General features: G+C 41.1%; 1 protein-coding gene across 3 annotated transcripts in view; it reads left to right on the forward strand.

Annotated features, from left to right (window-relative positions):
- The first annotated feature begins 1943 nt into the window (after nucleotides 1-1943).
- Nucleotides 1944-14966, forward strand: part of adcyap1r1b (adenylate cyclase activating polypeptide 1b (pituitary) receptor type I) — a 45740-nt gene continuing 32717 nt past the window's right edge. For 2 of the 3 annotated variants that reach the window (XM_014340680.2, XM_005944145.3), the window contains exon 1: nucleotides 1944-2301. The gene's annotated coding sequence lies outside the window, so the exon portion shown is untranslated. Of the gene's footprint in view, nucleotides 2302-4590; nucleotides 4660-14966 lie in introns of all 3 variants that reach the window. The other variant, XM_014340681.2, reaches the window with a different exon arrangement.

Genomic DNA, 14966 nt, shown 5'->3' on the forward strand with positions numbered 1-14966 from the left:
TGTTTCTGGTGCATTGTGGACAGCTCTGCCACCATCTGTGTCAGTGCTTGCAATGGCTGTTATAGGCTGTGTTGGGCACCAGTGCAGTATTTCTGTGTCACTGTGGGTTCCCTAACACAGACAGTCAGACACAACACTTTTGTTATACTTTTATTTATTACATTACACACTATCTTTAATGATTTTTTTTTAGACAATGCACAGTTCACTCAGTGTTATCCGTTGTTGCAGCTTCCCTGGCTGCCAGTCCAAGTGGATGTTGCACACCTCAGTTCTGGTGCACTACTACATGAATAGAAGTAATTAGACAATAGCTGGAAGCTGTGCCTTCCTTTGTCTCCTAGCAATGCCCCCTGTTCCTCTGTTCCACCCCTCCCCTTTAGCTGAGGCAAAACCACACCCTGCCACCAATAAATTAAAAAACAAAACAAAACAGAAAGATCCTCTTTAAATTTTGGCTTAAGAGAGGAGGTTTTGCAATCATCATCTGTTGCAGCAACCATTCTTTAGACACTGAGGCCTCAGAGGTGTGTGTCTTGTGTGGAATTTGCTTCCTCCGTCTCATTATATCTCATTTTTCGAGCCGATCTCTCCTTGTTATAATGAGAGTGTATATATTCTCTCTGTCTCTGTCTGTTTATTTTTCCTTCGTCCTTTATGTCTTTGTGAACCCCAGCCTTATATCTTCCCACTCTGACGTCCCCAACAAATCTGTATCTCGTGGCTTTTCTTTGTGTTTTTGATTCACTTACTCAGTTCCATGTTTGCTGTAACATTTTGGACTATCAGCATTAAATGCTCATTTTGAGTTCGACTCCTGCCTTCTGTCCTTTTGGGTTCAGAATTTCCAGCTCACACAGCCAATACATAACCTAATGTGGGAAAGGTCAACAAACATACAAAAAAGACATGTTAATTCTGTTTATAATTGAGGTGGTCCTTCCGAAATAACCACAGCATACTCATCTATATGTGTGGAGTTGTATCTAAATAAAATGCAAAACAGGTAAATCACCTTCACAGAGTGTGCAGTGCACAATCAGTATCAGAGAGGATTAACAGGGTAATAAGGCACAGAGAATGCCAGTCAGACACTGACGAGGGTGGGAAAAGAACAAAAGAGGGAAATAAAAACGGAGAAAATTATATGAAGAACAGGTCTTCAGTTAAAACAGGAATCAAACTGAAAGAGGTGCCAAGAAAAAGCTGATAAGGCAAACTGAGAAACACACAAAAAATGGGAGAAGCCATTAAAAGCTACTGCCATTGTCTTTGCCAGTGTTCATCAAATGACTATCGTAATGCCACACCACCTCCTCCCAGTAAACACATCTTATAATCTTGGAATGGGAGGCATAATTAGCCTGTTGCAGGAAAGGCAGCCAGTTACATATAATATAAAATGTCTTGAGCAGCTTTAAACACATAGTGTACTAACACAGTGTCTAAAATCATCTTACAGATTTTATGACGATTTCTCAAAAAATTAAGAGGATAGACTTTCCAAGATAATTTCCTGCAGACATTTTATAACGTGCAGATTTGTAAATGGACTTTATTAGCACAGCTGCTCACCTGCATCACACTTTGATACATTTATATTAAAATGGTCACGGTCGCTGTCCGGGGTTCTGATCTCTTTTGTTTGAGCTCTTTGACCCGTTCTGATGCCTCAGGAATAACACACACACACACACACACACACACACACACACACACACACACACACACACACACACACACACACACACCACATCTCTGTGTCTCTGTGTAGAATCAGATGAGACTAGATAATTTAACACACCCCGTTTATTCACATCCATCATGTAGAATTGGATTTCAGCTTCCTTGCGCGCATGTGTGGAGAGAGGTGCATGGAAGAGAGAGGGAGAGAGAGGGAGAGAGAGAGGGAGGGAGGAAAGAGGGAGGGGGGGGGGGGGGGGTTGATAGCGAGTGGACTAGTTGAAATGCGCGGCACATTCTTATGTGGAAGACGAGACGAGCAGGCAGCAGTCCTTGGGCCAAGCGACATATCAGCACTTAACAACCGAACAATCTCCACGCACGGCACGGGAAACCTCGTTTCATTCCTTAATCTCTTCCGCAAAAGCAAAATTACCGCATTCTTCCAAGCGGTAATTCTGCAACAAACCCAAACTGCATACCGGCTGGAAGTTGCATCGCCTGGAGCCACCGGGGAATCTTGTACCTTTACAGCTCCGCCAGGCTTGATTTGTCTCCTGTGGTGTGCGCGAAGGGGCCGCGGCGCAGGAGTTCTATTTGGAGCAAATTGATAAAATGGTAAGATTTGCTGGGGGAATTCACGAATCACATTTTAAGTTGTTAAACCTGCATGTAAAGGGAGGAGAATGGAAGTGAGCGTGCCGGGATCTTGCGGCATGTGTCGGATGATCTCAGTGAGGAGGTTGCTTCCTATCAGTGGCTGCCGGCAGCGCGCAGTTTGCACACTGCAAAGGAGAAGGACCATCACTAAGCAATGAATATGAGAAAACAGAAAGACAGGATATTGGAGCAGAAAAGCACCTATGTACAAAATAGCGCATTGTCTATATATTCGTCTGTGAACATGAGGAGTCTTTAATATATTCTGATTAAGTAATTCTTAAAATCAGAATATATTTATATATATTTAAAATCAGAATAATATGCATGAGCTCTTTTATGGATAAAAGAGCCCTTCTGTGTTATCCAGTCCTTCCTCTGTTATTAGAGTATTCAGTTCAATTACTCAAAGATAAGATTAATATTATCATCTATTCCATAATTTGGCACACACACACATACAAATATATATATATACACACACGCACACATGCATATGCACATGTGTGTGTGTTTCTGTCTGTCTGAAATCCAGGCCTTTGGGTAAATGCTGTGTGTGACCTTGTAATGCAGCCTGCTGTCGCTGAATAACAATTGCGGCTTCTCTTCTTTCTTTGCCTGGCTGGTTTGGGAGGGTTAAAGCTACACTGAAAAAGCTATTCAGTCCCAGCCGCCTACATCTACACGTCTGTTGTGTCTGAATGATGGCAGAAGATGTGTTTTCTCTCAGCACTTGTGTTTCTTAATGATGGGGGGAAATATGTGTGCGTGCAAGTCTGCGTCCCTCTGTTCCGATGACATTATAAAATGCTGTTGAGTTATTTATTTACATCTTGGAATGCTCAGCTGCAGCATCATTCATAAGACTCGCCACAAATGCGATAAGTAATGCTCTGTTTTTCTATCTGAACATGTGTGAGAACTGTTTAAATATCTGAGTTGGTTCATCCCAAAGAAAAAGTGTGTATGCAGTTCTAATTTGTTTAAATTTACAGGTCACATACAGCTCAGCATATCAGAGAAACCACAGAATCCTGTTTAGATTTGCTTGACCTAAGAGTAACAAACATTCCCATAATACCTCGTGCAGGAAAGTGAGGAGACATTTAGAGTGTAACAGCACAAGTAGGACCAGAGAGCTTTTCTGTCCTTTAGATCTCAGTGATGCTGACATTTAAATGACCCAATTAGCCTTGTTGTGTTGACTGGCCTGATCAGCCGAGGAAAGAGAAGAAAAAGTCAGGCAGGAGAAGGAGAAGATATTAGGCATCAGGCCCAGTCTCAGCAAGGCAGCCTTGTAACACACCCAGTGTCATGCATGAGTGAGTGTCATTTATAGTTGTATTGAGGCGATCCAGTTCCCATGCAAAAGGGTGAACACAATAAAAAGTAATGTTAGTTTTGAAATACTTGCCACATCCATGTCTGCAATTAATGGTTTACGATGGTTGAACTGAATGGCAAAGAGAGCACATTTTAATGGCTACACCATCCAATCAAATAGGAGTTTTCTGGATGTGATGTGCATCATTTAATGCAAACAAAAGCCACAAAATTTTACATTTGAACTTTATAAATTTGACCAAATATGGAGCTGCCAGCAGAGTTCTTCATATTAGTACATATCATTCTGGACGGTAATTGTTGATGTCACTTTAAACAGATTATGAAGAATGGGGGAGGCTTGGGGGTCTGCATTTAGGGGACACATTGAGTAAGGGTTCTGGCAAATTCTCCCCAATAAATTTCAAGTATTGGAGACTTATCTTTTCTGCATTGTGGTTTAATTTATCTAAAAGAAAATAATTTTTTAAAAAATGTAACCAGGATATGCTGTTGAAATTAAAGGCCTTTCACAATGAAGACCTGGTTATGGTAGCAGCCATACATACACAAAATATTTTAAAATATAATGTAAATTTCAAGATCTAGATCATGATGTATACGAATGTCCACCACTAAAAAACACTGCCTTTAAAAAACATGTAAGTCTCCTTCACTGGGGTCCTTATCATTTTATTTATGTCTATATGCTAAATTCACCAGTTGTTAGAAACATCATATTAAAAGTTTTGCAAGTTATTTCAAGTCCAAGGTGCAAAGTAAGAAAATAGTGTTTTACCTAGACCTGTCAAAACCCTTGGTGTAACTGTTTAAAGGAGTGTAGCTGATAACTGGAACTGTGACAGAGAAAGGCACACTGAAAGTTTATCCACTATCGTCTTTTTGTTTTCTATGTGCTGTCAGTGATGGCCAACCCACCAAATCATAAGGAATGCAAGGGCACAACTGACACTAGACTCAGTAAAGACAGTGGTATGTATATACACTCTATCAAAATAATTAATCACAGGAAGAAAAATATTATACAGTGAGGTTTCCTGGCATTCTTGATCACTTTTAAATATTAATTGTTAATTTCCCTCATTGAATGTTCTCCCTGCAGAATACAGATACATAAAAGCCTGATTTACCTTTCTGTCCTCTTTTGTGTTTGCCTGGTTTTAGACATGAGCGTAACAAATTGGCACTTCTGTCTACTATCAGGCTGATTTGTTTGGGGAAGTGACCTGCCTGAATGTGCCTGAATGTCTTCATCAATTAACTTATAAACCTTTCAGTTTTGACTGTGGTTACTATTTTGGGGGATTTTTTTGATCATTCTTAGGACTCATGTACATCTCTAGCCACAACACTTGGGCTATAAACTCCAAAAACAGAAATCTACAACTTTCCAAGATAAAATAAACTTTATTAGTCCAAAAGTTGGGAAATTCACATTGTTACAGCAGCAGAAAAAATGTTTTATAGTGCAGTGGTTGTGTGTTAATAACAGCAGGTATTGAGTATTGTACATTGAGATATGTACAGCCTCCAGTGTTTGCATATGCGGTGTGTTTTCACGTGTATATTCACTGCTTAGTTGGTATTTAGACATTTGTCCTTATCCCACTTCCTTCTGGCTCTTCCATGGTTATATAACTGCAGTTACAGTCATCACAAAAAATGTAGTGGCTGTATTCAATGAGATTATTTTGTGTTTTTATTTTTGGTATGCAGGGGTTGCTCTAAATATTGGGAGGTGATCTTTCCAGCTCCCCAAAACGACACATGTGCTTTGCAGTTCAATTCAATTCAAGTTTGTTAATGCTCCAGGAACCTGTAACTGTAAATGACACTGAAGTAATGTTACTATTTCAATACAATATGTTGAGCATAGCATTATTCCAGGCAGGCCGCAAAGCTCAGCCACTATTACAGGAGATCAGCTGATTTTGTTTTACACATCCAATTGTCTGTTTCACATAGGGCGTTAGCTGTATGTCCCCAGTTGCTGCAAATCTGCAACTCACCACCCCATCTCTCTTTCTGTGCCTAATCTTTTAAAACCGGAACCAATGAAATAACTGCCAGAAATCTTTAATTTTTTGATAATACAGTGTTTGTTGAACCTTTAGACAATGTATATATATAAATTTTAATCTACATATATGATTTTAAATTTTTCTGTGTTTGCAATTTAGTCATTACAATGTGTCATGCAATTTATATCATTTTTTGAGGGTAAAAGTCACACTGATGATGTAGAAGTCTCAAAAACTCACAACACACATGTATTAAATATGATACACTTGGCTTTAAAGGGCTAAATATTGTATCTGGTGTCACTGTTTACTCTGAGCTGGGCTTTTGCTGCTCCACTCCATGTCTCCAGCATTCCCAGTATGGATGTGGAATCGTGAGGCGGTGTGTACAGTGAACAGACCCATACCAGAAAATGCAAGTTGCTAGAGGTGCAAATATCACTACGATCTTTTGACTGGTGAACAGTCTTTGACCAGCATCAGGCTCATGGGTGGCCAAGGCTCATTGATCCACATGGGCAATGAAGGCAGGGCCATGTGGTCTGATTCAACAGACGAGCTACTGTAGCTCAAATTGCTTAAAAAATTAATGCTGGTTCTGATAGAAAGCTGTCAGAATATACAGTACTTACCAGTTTGTTACGTGTGGGGCTGCATGGCTGCAGACCAGTAAAGGAGCCCATGGTGACCCTTGTCCACTGCCAAAAACACCAACAATGGGCCTGACTGTCAGAACTGTTCCACGGAGCAATGGAAGAAAGTGACCTGCGCCACTAGGCCAGCACTGCCTCTCAGTGTCAAGTCTGCGTCTTTGTGATTTGTTTTGTGTTTTATTTTGATAGTCCCTCTCTGCCATCTTTGTGATGGCAGAGAGGGTGTTCTTCTGTTGAAAACCTGGCACTAGGATGCACTATGGCCAGTGGAGGCAGTGTGATGCTTCAGTTCAATTCAATTCAGTTTTTTTAATATAGTGCCAAATATCCACAACAGTTGCTCCAAGGTGCTTTGAGAATTTAAGAGGAAAAGACCCTAAAATAATAAAAGAGAACAGAGAGAACCCCAACAATCATATAGCCCTACAAGGACTTTGGTGACAGTGGGAAGGAAAAACTGTCATGGCTGTGTGCAGGCAGGCAGGGAGGAAGGACCCAGAATGCAGGACTCACTGAGGAAAAGTTGAACTCAAAATAAACAGCTTTATTGCAGGTTGCAGACTGAAAAGAAGACTAACTATACTTAGGGAAAATAAACTAACAGGCAGGCAAAACAGGTACTGGAACACACAGCAAAACCTGAGGGTGAGCAGACATTAACGACACAACAGAGAGCAAAGGAAAACACAGGGCTTATATACACTGGGGAGTAACTAGGGAATGGGAAACAGGAGGGAGACACAGCTGGGAGAAATTAGACTAACCAGACAGGGGAGAAGTAAAACTGAACACACTGACATCAGACTGGGACTATCAAAATAAAACACAAAACAAATCACAAAGACGCAGACTTGACACTGAGAGGCAGTGGTGGTCCTAGCCTGTTTGGCGCCTGGGCGAACACTCCCCCCCACCACACACACACATATGAAGAGAGAGAGAGTGTGCATTGTTTGCAAACGGCTACCAAACAGCCATCATAATTCATCATACAATGAGAACAGGACAAATCAACAATTGACTAATTAATATTAGAATCTGTAACATAATGTATTGTTTGGAGTTTAGTCTGTTACTGTTACTATTTTTACCATTTCTCCTTGGAGCAACTGTAACCCGCATAACTTCCTTAGGGATTAATAAATTATTCTGATTCTGATTGTTTCAGGATGACCTGCCATTATCCAATGACACATCTGCTTACCTGCATCTTTTGCTCGTTTTACATAACCTAACAGACCTACACCTTAGCTCACAGATTCACTTTGTGTAGGGTTTATTTCTGGGATTTCACACAACCCAGGATTCAAATCATGAATACATAATGGGCTTGGATTTACAACATTATGAATGAAATGTGCTCTATTTGGAAGCAGCCGGCCCCCCTCCACTTTCGACGGGTTGTGTATGAGACTTTAAATCATCAAACTGTAAATTATAAATTTTAAATTGTTCCCTTTACCTCGAGTCCTAAAGTGTATATTTATTTTCTTACTCTTCTTATATTTATTGTTTGTTTACTTGCACTGCTGTACTGGAGCCTTGTGTCTCGTTTCTCTAATTACTGGACTGTATGTAGCGGAGATGACAATAAAGTTTACTTTGACTCCAGCAGCGAGCAGGCGCACCGAGGGCTCTTGCGCTCACTTTTCGCATATAGAATTTCGAAAAAACATCGGTGCAAATTATAAGTCTGCATGATTTTTGTTTTTATTTTTTTTTATTTTGCAAGTTGGTTATTAGATGCTGCTCTAGCCAGCCAGAGAATCCCCCGCCGCCCCGCCCTCTCCTCCCTGTGCCGCAAGCAGTAGGCGCACCTCGCAAACAGAGGGCGCCCCTACTCCCAGCAAATGGGCGATAGAAAACCGATCAGTGCCTATGACATTCCTACTATGCGCTGGCATGACGTCGGGGCAGCATGAGAATGAGCTATTTTTTTATTTATTTATTTTTAGCCGATGCCCGTGATGTCGCCTCCCACCACGATGCCGCCCCAGGCAACCGCCTGTGTCGCCCGTATCAAAAACCGCTACTGCTGAGAGGCAGACTGAAAGAATATAACACATGGAACCCAGGGACGACAGAGACTTAAAGAAGAATTAACATCAAACTAAACTCATGACCAGAACCAAACTGAAACATTGATTTATAATACTCATCAAAACAGGATAGCTAAAGAATCAGACATAAATCATAATACAGAAAAACACCAAAACATAAGAAAAAGAAAATGCTGTGACAAAAACTTCCTTTTAACAACAAGAAATGACCAGCAGAACCAGGCTCAGGAGGGACAGCCATCTGCTGCGAACCAAGGTTTTCTCCTGAAAAACCTTGTATATACCTTGTGGATGTTACTTTGACATGCACCACCTACCTCAGCATAGCTGCAGACCATTACGGCTTTTCATGGAAACAGTATTCCCTGATGGCTGTGGCGTCTTTCAACAGGATAATGCTCCTACCATAGCAAAAATCATTCATGAGTGATTTGAGGAACAAATTGTTGGATTTATTGACCTGATCTTCAATCCAGTCGATCTCAATCCAACCAAGCATCTGTGGGATGTGCTGGACAAACAAGTCCAATTCATAGAGGCCCCATCTTGCAAATTACAAGGTTTAAAGGATGTGTTGCTAACATCTTGATGCCAGATAACCACAGCTCTCCTTCAGGGTTGTTTTGGCAGAAATCAACTTCAATATTAGGCATTCTGTCATAATATTATGCCTGTTATGAATTATGCCACACAGGAACCAATCAAATGCAAGGTAAATAGCTGTCTCTCTGTCTCATTGTGTTCACAATATTGTAATTTGAAAGTAATGTAATGTACTGGCTCCTAAAACACACTTGCCTACAGCCAGGTTTTTGTAGCCATGAAAATTGGCAATACAGTCTGTGACACTCACAGAGAATCTGGCTGTTTAATGACTCTTAGCTATGGTGCATTTTGAGGATGTTTTAATGTTATTTAAACTGTTACTTTCTTTGCGCTTTAAAAAGCCATTGCCTCGGCCTTGTGACTGCATAATTCCCAACAGAATTGTGGGAAAAATGGGACATAATAGGAGCGAGAAACCAGGCCAGTTTTCATACTGTCTTTTCTTCTTTGTCTCCCACTCTCCATCCCTCTCTCTGTAATGCATGAACCTCTCTCTCTATCTCCAAAATAATGAAGACTAAGTCATGTCTGTGTATATTAATTCCTCCCATAATTCCTTGGGCTAAATATAGAGCCAGAGACTTGAGTGACTTAGTGAGATATTCAGTGGGAATTAGACAGTCCGGTGGTGGATTAACACATGAGATAATTAATCTTGAAGCACAAAAAGAACATTTCATTTTTCTGAAAAGAGGAGTAAACACCTCCTTGATTAGAGATAGAAAGAGAAGAATAGTTTTGGTTTGAGGTTCTCTCAGTGAGTAGAGGGGGATAAGCCAGTGCATGCCTCTTCTCCCGGCTACAACAGCTGTCAAGCTTGACCAGAACACATCCTGGGGGGCTAGACTGCTCTAACTAAAATCAAAGGAGGCTCACGCTTTTTGCAATCCTGCTTTTTCCTCCCTGTCTCTTTTCCTTCTAATGATACATCTCATCACTGAGAAAGTGTCTCTCGGCACCGCAGCAGTGTTACAGGTGAGTGATCATTAGGATATCCTTGCTTCTCCTTTTCCTTATGCCGGAGCGAACCAATTCCTCTTCTCCCAAGTGAATAGTTTTTCTCAGCACCCACATATTCATAATGCAGCTCTTTTTCGCCAGCCTGCTCCCCTCTTACTTTCTCCATCCCTTCTTTGCTTATTCTCAGTCTCTTGGGTGAAACTTTACACGAATGTTTATTCAAAGTACAGACCGCAGTCTCCACATTGTGTGTATGTTTAGTTTAGAGAGTGACTGTGCCTCTGTGTGCATAAGTGTGTGCTTTTTTTAAATTAGGTATGTGCTCTTTAGACGAAGCATCAAACATTACACACATCCAGGCTGACACTGTTCAACATGAAAGCCGCTGAGACTCATTAGGACACTGATTACAGCTTGGGGAGGAGAATTCTGAGCAGCTGCTGAGCTTACAGGCAAACACCCACACACACTCATGCATTCTCATTTTATGTGTGTTCATGGGTAACAATATGTTTGTTTTTAAGTAGGACCAGTTTGGTTATTATTTAAACAAATGTTTGTGAGTTGATCACAGTTTGGTGCTATATAGAGATTGGTAGTGCTAATAGATATAGTCAATTGGCTATGTGATCGTGTGAGATTGTGCCCTCTCTAGACTCCCTGCTGGCCACTGGCCACAATTTCCTGAATTCCTCAGTGTTATCTTTCATGTGATGTTTGGATGCACAGGAAGAATGTGCACAAATTTCTATCAGGAGAGTTTCTATAGATAACTTCACAATGAATTACTGCTTTCAATTCTTTTTTCTTCTGTTGGGTATTGGACAGCAGTATGTGTCCCTTCGCAGCTATTGCTCCTTTGCTCCTTTGCCCCTGGCTTTCTGCTTCAGCTGCTACCACAGTTGCACTGTGTGGAAATATTGTAAATCAAATTAATTTGATCATTAATCACACAGTTAAAATGTTTTCCAGTAATCATCTTGCAAACATTTAGATCCAAGAGTTCAAGAATGAATATTAATGCTGTCTGCTTCCACTGCTTTTCAGATTTCTGTTTTCCTTTGCTCTTATTCAAAGTTTTTAATTTATTTTGTTTCTGTGAATCACTTTGTAACTTTTAGGTGAAACATTATAAACATTCTGTCATGAACTTATAGCTGTCCTTTCCAACTACGCTACTTATGTATTTGTGATTATTGACCACACCATTGAAAATGGTTCCAGATGGTCTTTAGGTGTTTTTGTAGACTGGAAATGTGTGGCTGGCCACAGCCATGTTGATTGATCATATATACTCACAGTTACATATATACAAACACAGTACATATGTAACTACAGTATATGACTATGGCAGTGTACTGACCAGGAGATGAGTACACTGTGGTCATAAAGGGATGGAAATGGTCATCAACAGTACTTAGGTAGTACTCAGTTTGTACTAAGGAGCCCAAAACGTCCCTAGAAAAAATACCCCACATTATTAGGCAGGATGGATCCATGATTTCATGTATTTTATGCAAGGGAAGATGTTTCCAATCTTTTATTGTCCAGTTTTAGTCAACCCATGTATTTTGCTTTTAGGTAATGGAAGGGGAAACCCGGTATGGACTTCTATTGCTGTAGCCCATCTGTGTCAAATGTTGCCTTTCTATCATTTTGAAGAAGTCTGGCTATTCTTTTCTGGCCTGGAGATTTGTGAAATTTGTGTCTCCATTATTAACGCCATTATTACAGACTAACTTGTCAGCATTTATTTTAGACATATTCAAGCAGAAATGTTGCCATTAACCATTTTTGAACTATGGGTTGATTCTGTTCAACAGTACAGTCATTGCTCTCTGATGGGAAGAAGCAAAAACACTCCTTCCTCCCACGCATGATCATGTTTGTACTGAGAAACTGTAGGTCTGTTCTTCTATGGGTCACTCTATTTGTGGGAAAGAGGGGGTGGGGGTTATCTAAATGAATGGAGTTGTTGCTGTATGAGGCAAGGAGGTGCTGCAACAGCTCTGTGCTTAAATAGGATTTTAACCATTCATAAAGGAATAAATGAGGAACTCAATATGCAGAAATCATTTTTGCTATTTTTATATTTGTATTTTTCTTGAAGGATGCAGACTTCTTCCTGTACCACTGCTTGAAGAAGGTGTCTTCCAGAAACTGGCAGTAGGACTGGGAGTTGAGCTTGACTCCATCCTCAACCCGAAAAGGCCCCACAAGCTCATCTTTGATGATACCAGCCCAAACCAGTACTCCACCTCCACCTTGCTGGCGTCTGAGTCGGACTGGAGCTCTCTGCCCTTTACCAATCCAGCCACGGGCCCATCCATCTGGCCCATCAAGACTCACTCTCATTTCATCAGTCCATAAAACCTTAGAAAAACCAGTCTTGAGATATTTCTTGGCCCAGTCTTGACGTTTCAGCTTGTGTGTCTTGTTCAGTGGTGGTCGTCTTTCAGCCTTTCTTACCTTGGCCATGTCTCTGAGTATTGCACACCTTGTGCTTTTGGGCACTCCAGTGATGTTGCAGCTCTGAAATATGGCCAAACTGGTGGCAAGTGGCATCTTGGCAGCTGCACGCTTGACTTTTCTCAGTTCATGGGCAGTTATTTTGCGCCTTGGTTTTTCCACACGCTTCTTGCGAACCCTGTTGACTATTTTGAATGAAACGCTTGATTGTTCGATGATCACGCTTCAGAAGCTTTGCAATTTTGAGACTGCTGCATCCCTCTGCAAGATATCTCACTATTTTTGACTTTTCTGAGCCTGTCAAGTCCTTCTTTTGACCCATTTTGCCAAAGGAAAGGACGTTGCCTAATAATTATGCACACCTGATATAGGGTGTTGATGTCATTAGACCACACCCCTTCTCATTACAGAGATGCACATCACCTAATATGCTTAATTGGTAGTAGGCTTTTGAGCCTATACAGCTTGGAGTAAGACAACATGCATGAAGAGGATGATGTGGACAAAATACTCATTTGCCTAATAATTCTGCACTCCCTGTATAGGATGTGACTTAATACAAGTCCAAGTGTAAGAAACGTTGGAGTAGCAAGTGTGGAAGCAAGTTCCTGAATGTGTTTGATGTCCTTTGTGATTGATAGGACAGTCTAACTTAAAACAAATACCGTAATTGTCGGGCTATAAGCCGCTACTTTTTGCACAAGCTTTGAACCCTGGGCTTTTAGTCAGGTGCGGCTTTTCTATGGATTGTCCATGATTTGTCCGTAGAATTTGTTTTGTTTGTTCCGCTGTTGTACGGCACTACGTTGCCTGGCGGAAGGATCGGGGTTCAAGAGTGGTATGTTAGTCACATGTCCGTCCGCCAGGCAACGTAGTGCCGTACGAAGTAGCGCGAAAAACAAACTTCAAAGTAGCGGTACGCGTTCAGCGGGAGTCGTGGATGATGAGCGGCGATAAACTTGCAAGTTATGCCCAAAAAGCAAGTTATGCCCAACTCCACCGGTGGATTCTGACAGCGTGGAAAAGTGTGAAAACATCCACGATCACCAACGGATTTTGAAGGGCTGGACTGCTGCATGATGGAGAGGAGGACACCGCCACGGCCCTTCTGAGGGTGTTCGACTCTGACACTGACAATGAGGATTTCTTTGGTTTTGAAAGTGACAACGAAGGAGAGAAGCGGAGAGTGGATGACGAAGCCATCCTGAGCCTGTTTGTATCCGACACTGGAGAAGAGGACTTTGGTGGTTTTAGTGCGCAGGAAGAAGAGAAAGATGGTGGTGAATGACTGACTTTTCTTCTTGTTAAAGCTGTGTCACTGCACCTGAGCCTAAAAGGTAGTCCGAATCTATTTTTCTGGTGTGCTGTAGGCTACTGTTATGTACTACATGTGCAAATATGTACCCATAACTTGTTTTTCAAAATATTAATAAAAGTGATGTCTCCAAACAGCCATCTCTTTCCTGACAATTCCCTTTGTGCATATTCTCTTACATATGATAAGTCAACATTGAAACACCTGCGGCTTTTAGTCAGGTGCGGCTAATGTATGTACAAAACAGGATTTTCCCCTGATTTTAGCTTGTGCGGCTAATATTTCAGGTGCGCTTTGTAGTCCGGGAAATACGGTAAACAAAAAAATATAGACCAGAGATGCTGCTGACAGAAGGCTTTAATAGGGAACACGCCCACCGTTGTTCCAGTACTGAGGTGAAATGTAGGTCATATCTGGAGTCTTGTAAGTCAAGATGGCACCAGAATTTCCTGCATATCTCAATAATAATAATAATAATAATAATAATGATAATAATAATAATCAGTTTCATTTCTTAAACTACGGTTTATGATGTCAGAGGTTCGAAGCAGCGTCGGAAACACAACATGCTGATGGTGTACCAGCGCTCATGTCTATACTCCTCACTGTGGAGTAAAACCTTTGCTGCACAGAGTGGGGCCTGTTGTTGCCACACTTAGACAATTTCCATGCGTACATGAATAAAGCAAAAACTCATCCATGAAACCGCAACTAATAAATCAGCAGACGTGATAAAACACTGCTTTCCTGGTGTTTAATTTCAAATCAACTGAAAAGAAAGACCAAGACGAGCGTATCAACTGCACTCGATGGAGCTGGCCTCAGGCAGTTCAGAGTGGGAGGTGTTGACAGTTCTGGGTGCCTAGTTGGAGTACTGGAGTATGGTTACACTGGCAGCAATCTAAATATTTACTCTATCTCTCATTCACTGAAACTGAAGCATGATTTAGGTTCAATGTTATGTATCAAATCACAAACATTTTTAATGTGCAGTGTGTTTGCTGTTTACAAAGTCTCCCTAAATAGCCACACACATGGAGATAGGAGGATATTTGAGATGCTGTAAATGTTGGCTTTTTCCCACTGAGTTTTAGTTTCTGGTTTCATGGACTGCATTGGCGGGGCATACAATATGTTCACAAGGTGTGTTCAGACTGTATGCAGTCTGAGAGACAGACCTATCAAGTCTCTAGTA

This window comes from Haplochromis burtoni, unplaced genomic scaffold (assembly GCF_018398535.1).
Source record: "Haplochromis burtoni strain Fernald_Lab_line unplaced genomic scaffold, NCSU_Asbu1 Contig_316, whole genome shotgun sequence".
NCBI classification, from domain to species: Eukaryota; Metazoa; Chordata; class Actinopteri; order Cichliformes; family Cichlidae; genus Haplochromis; species Haplochromis burtoni.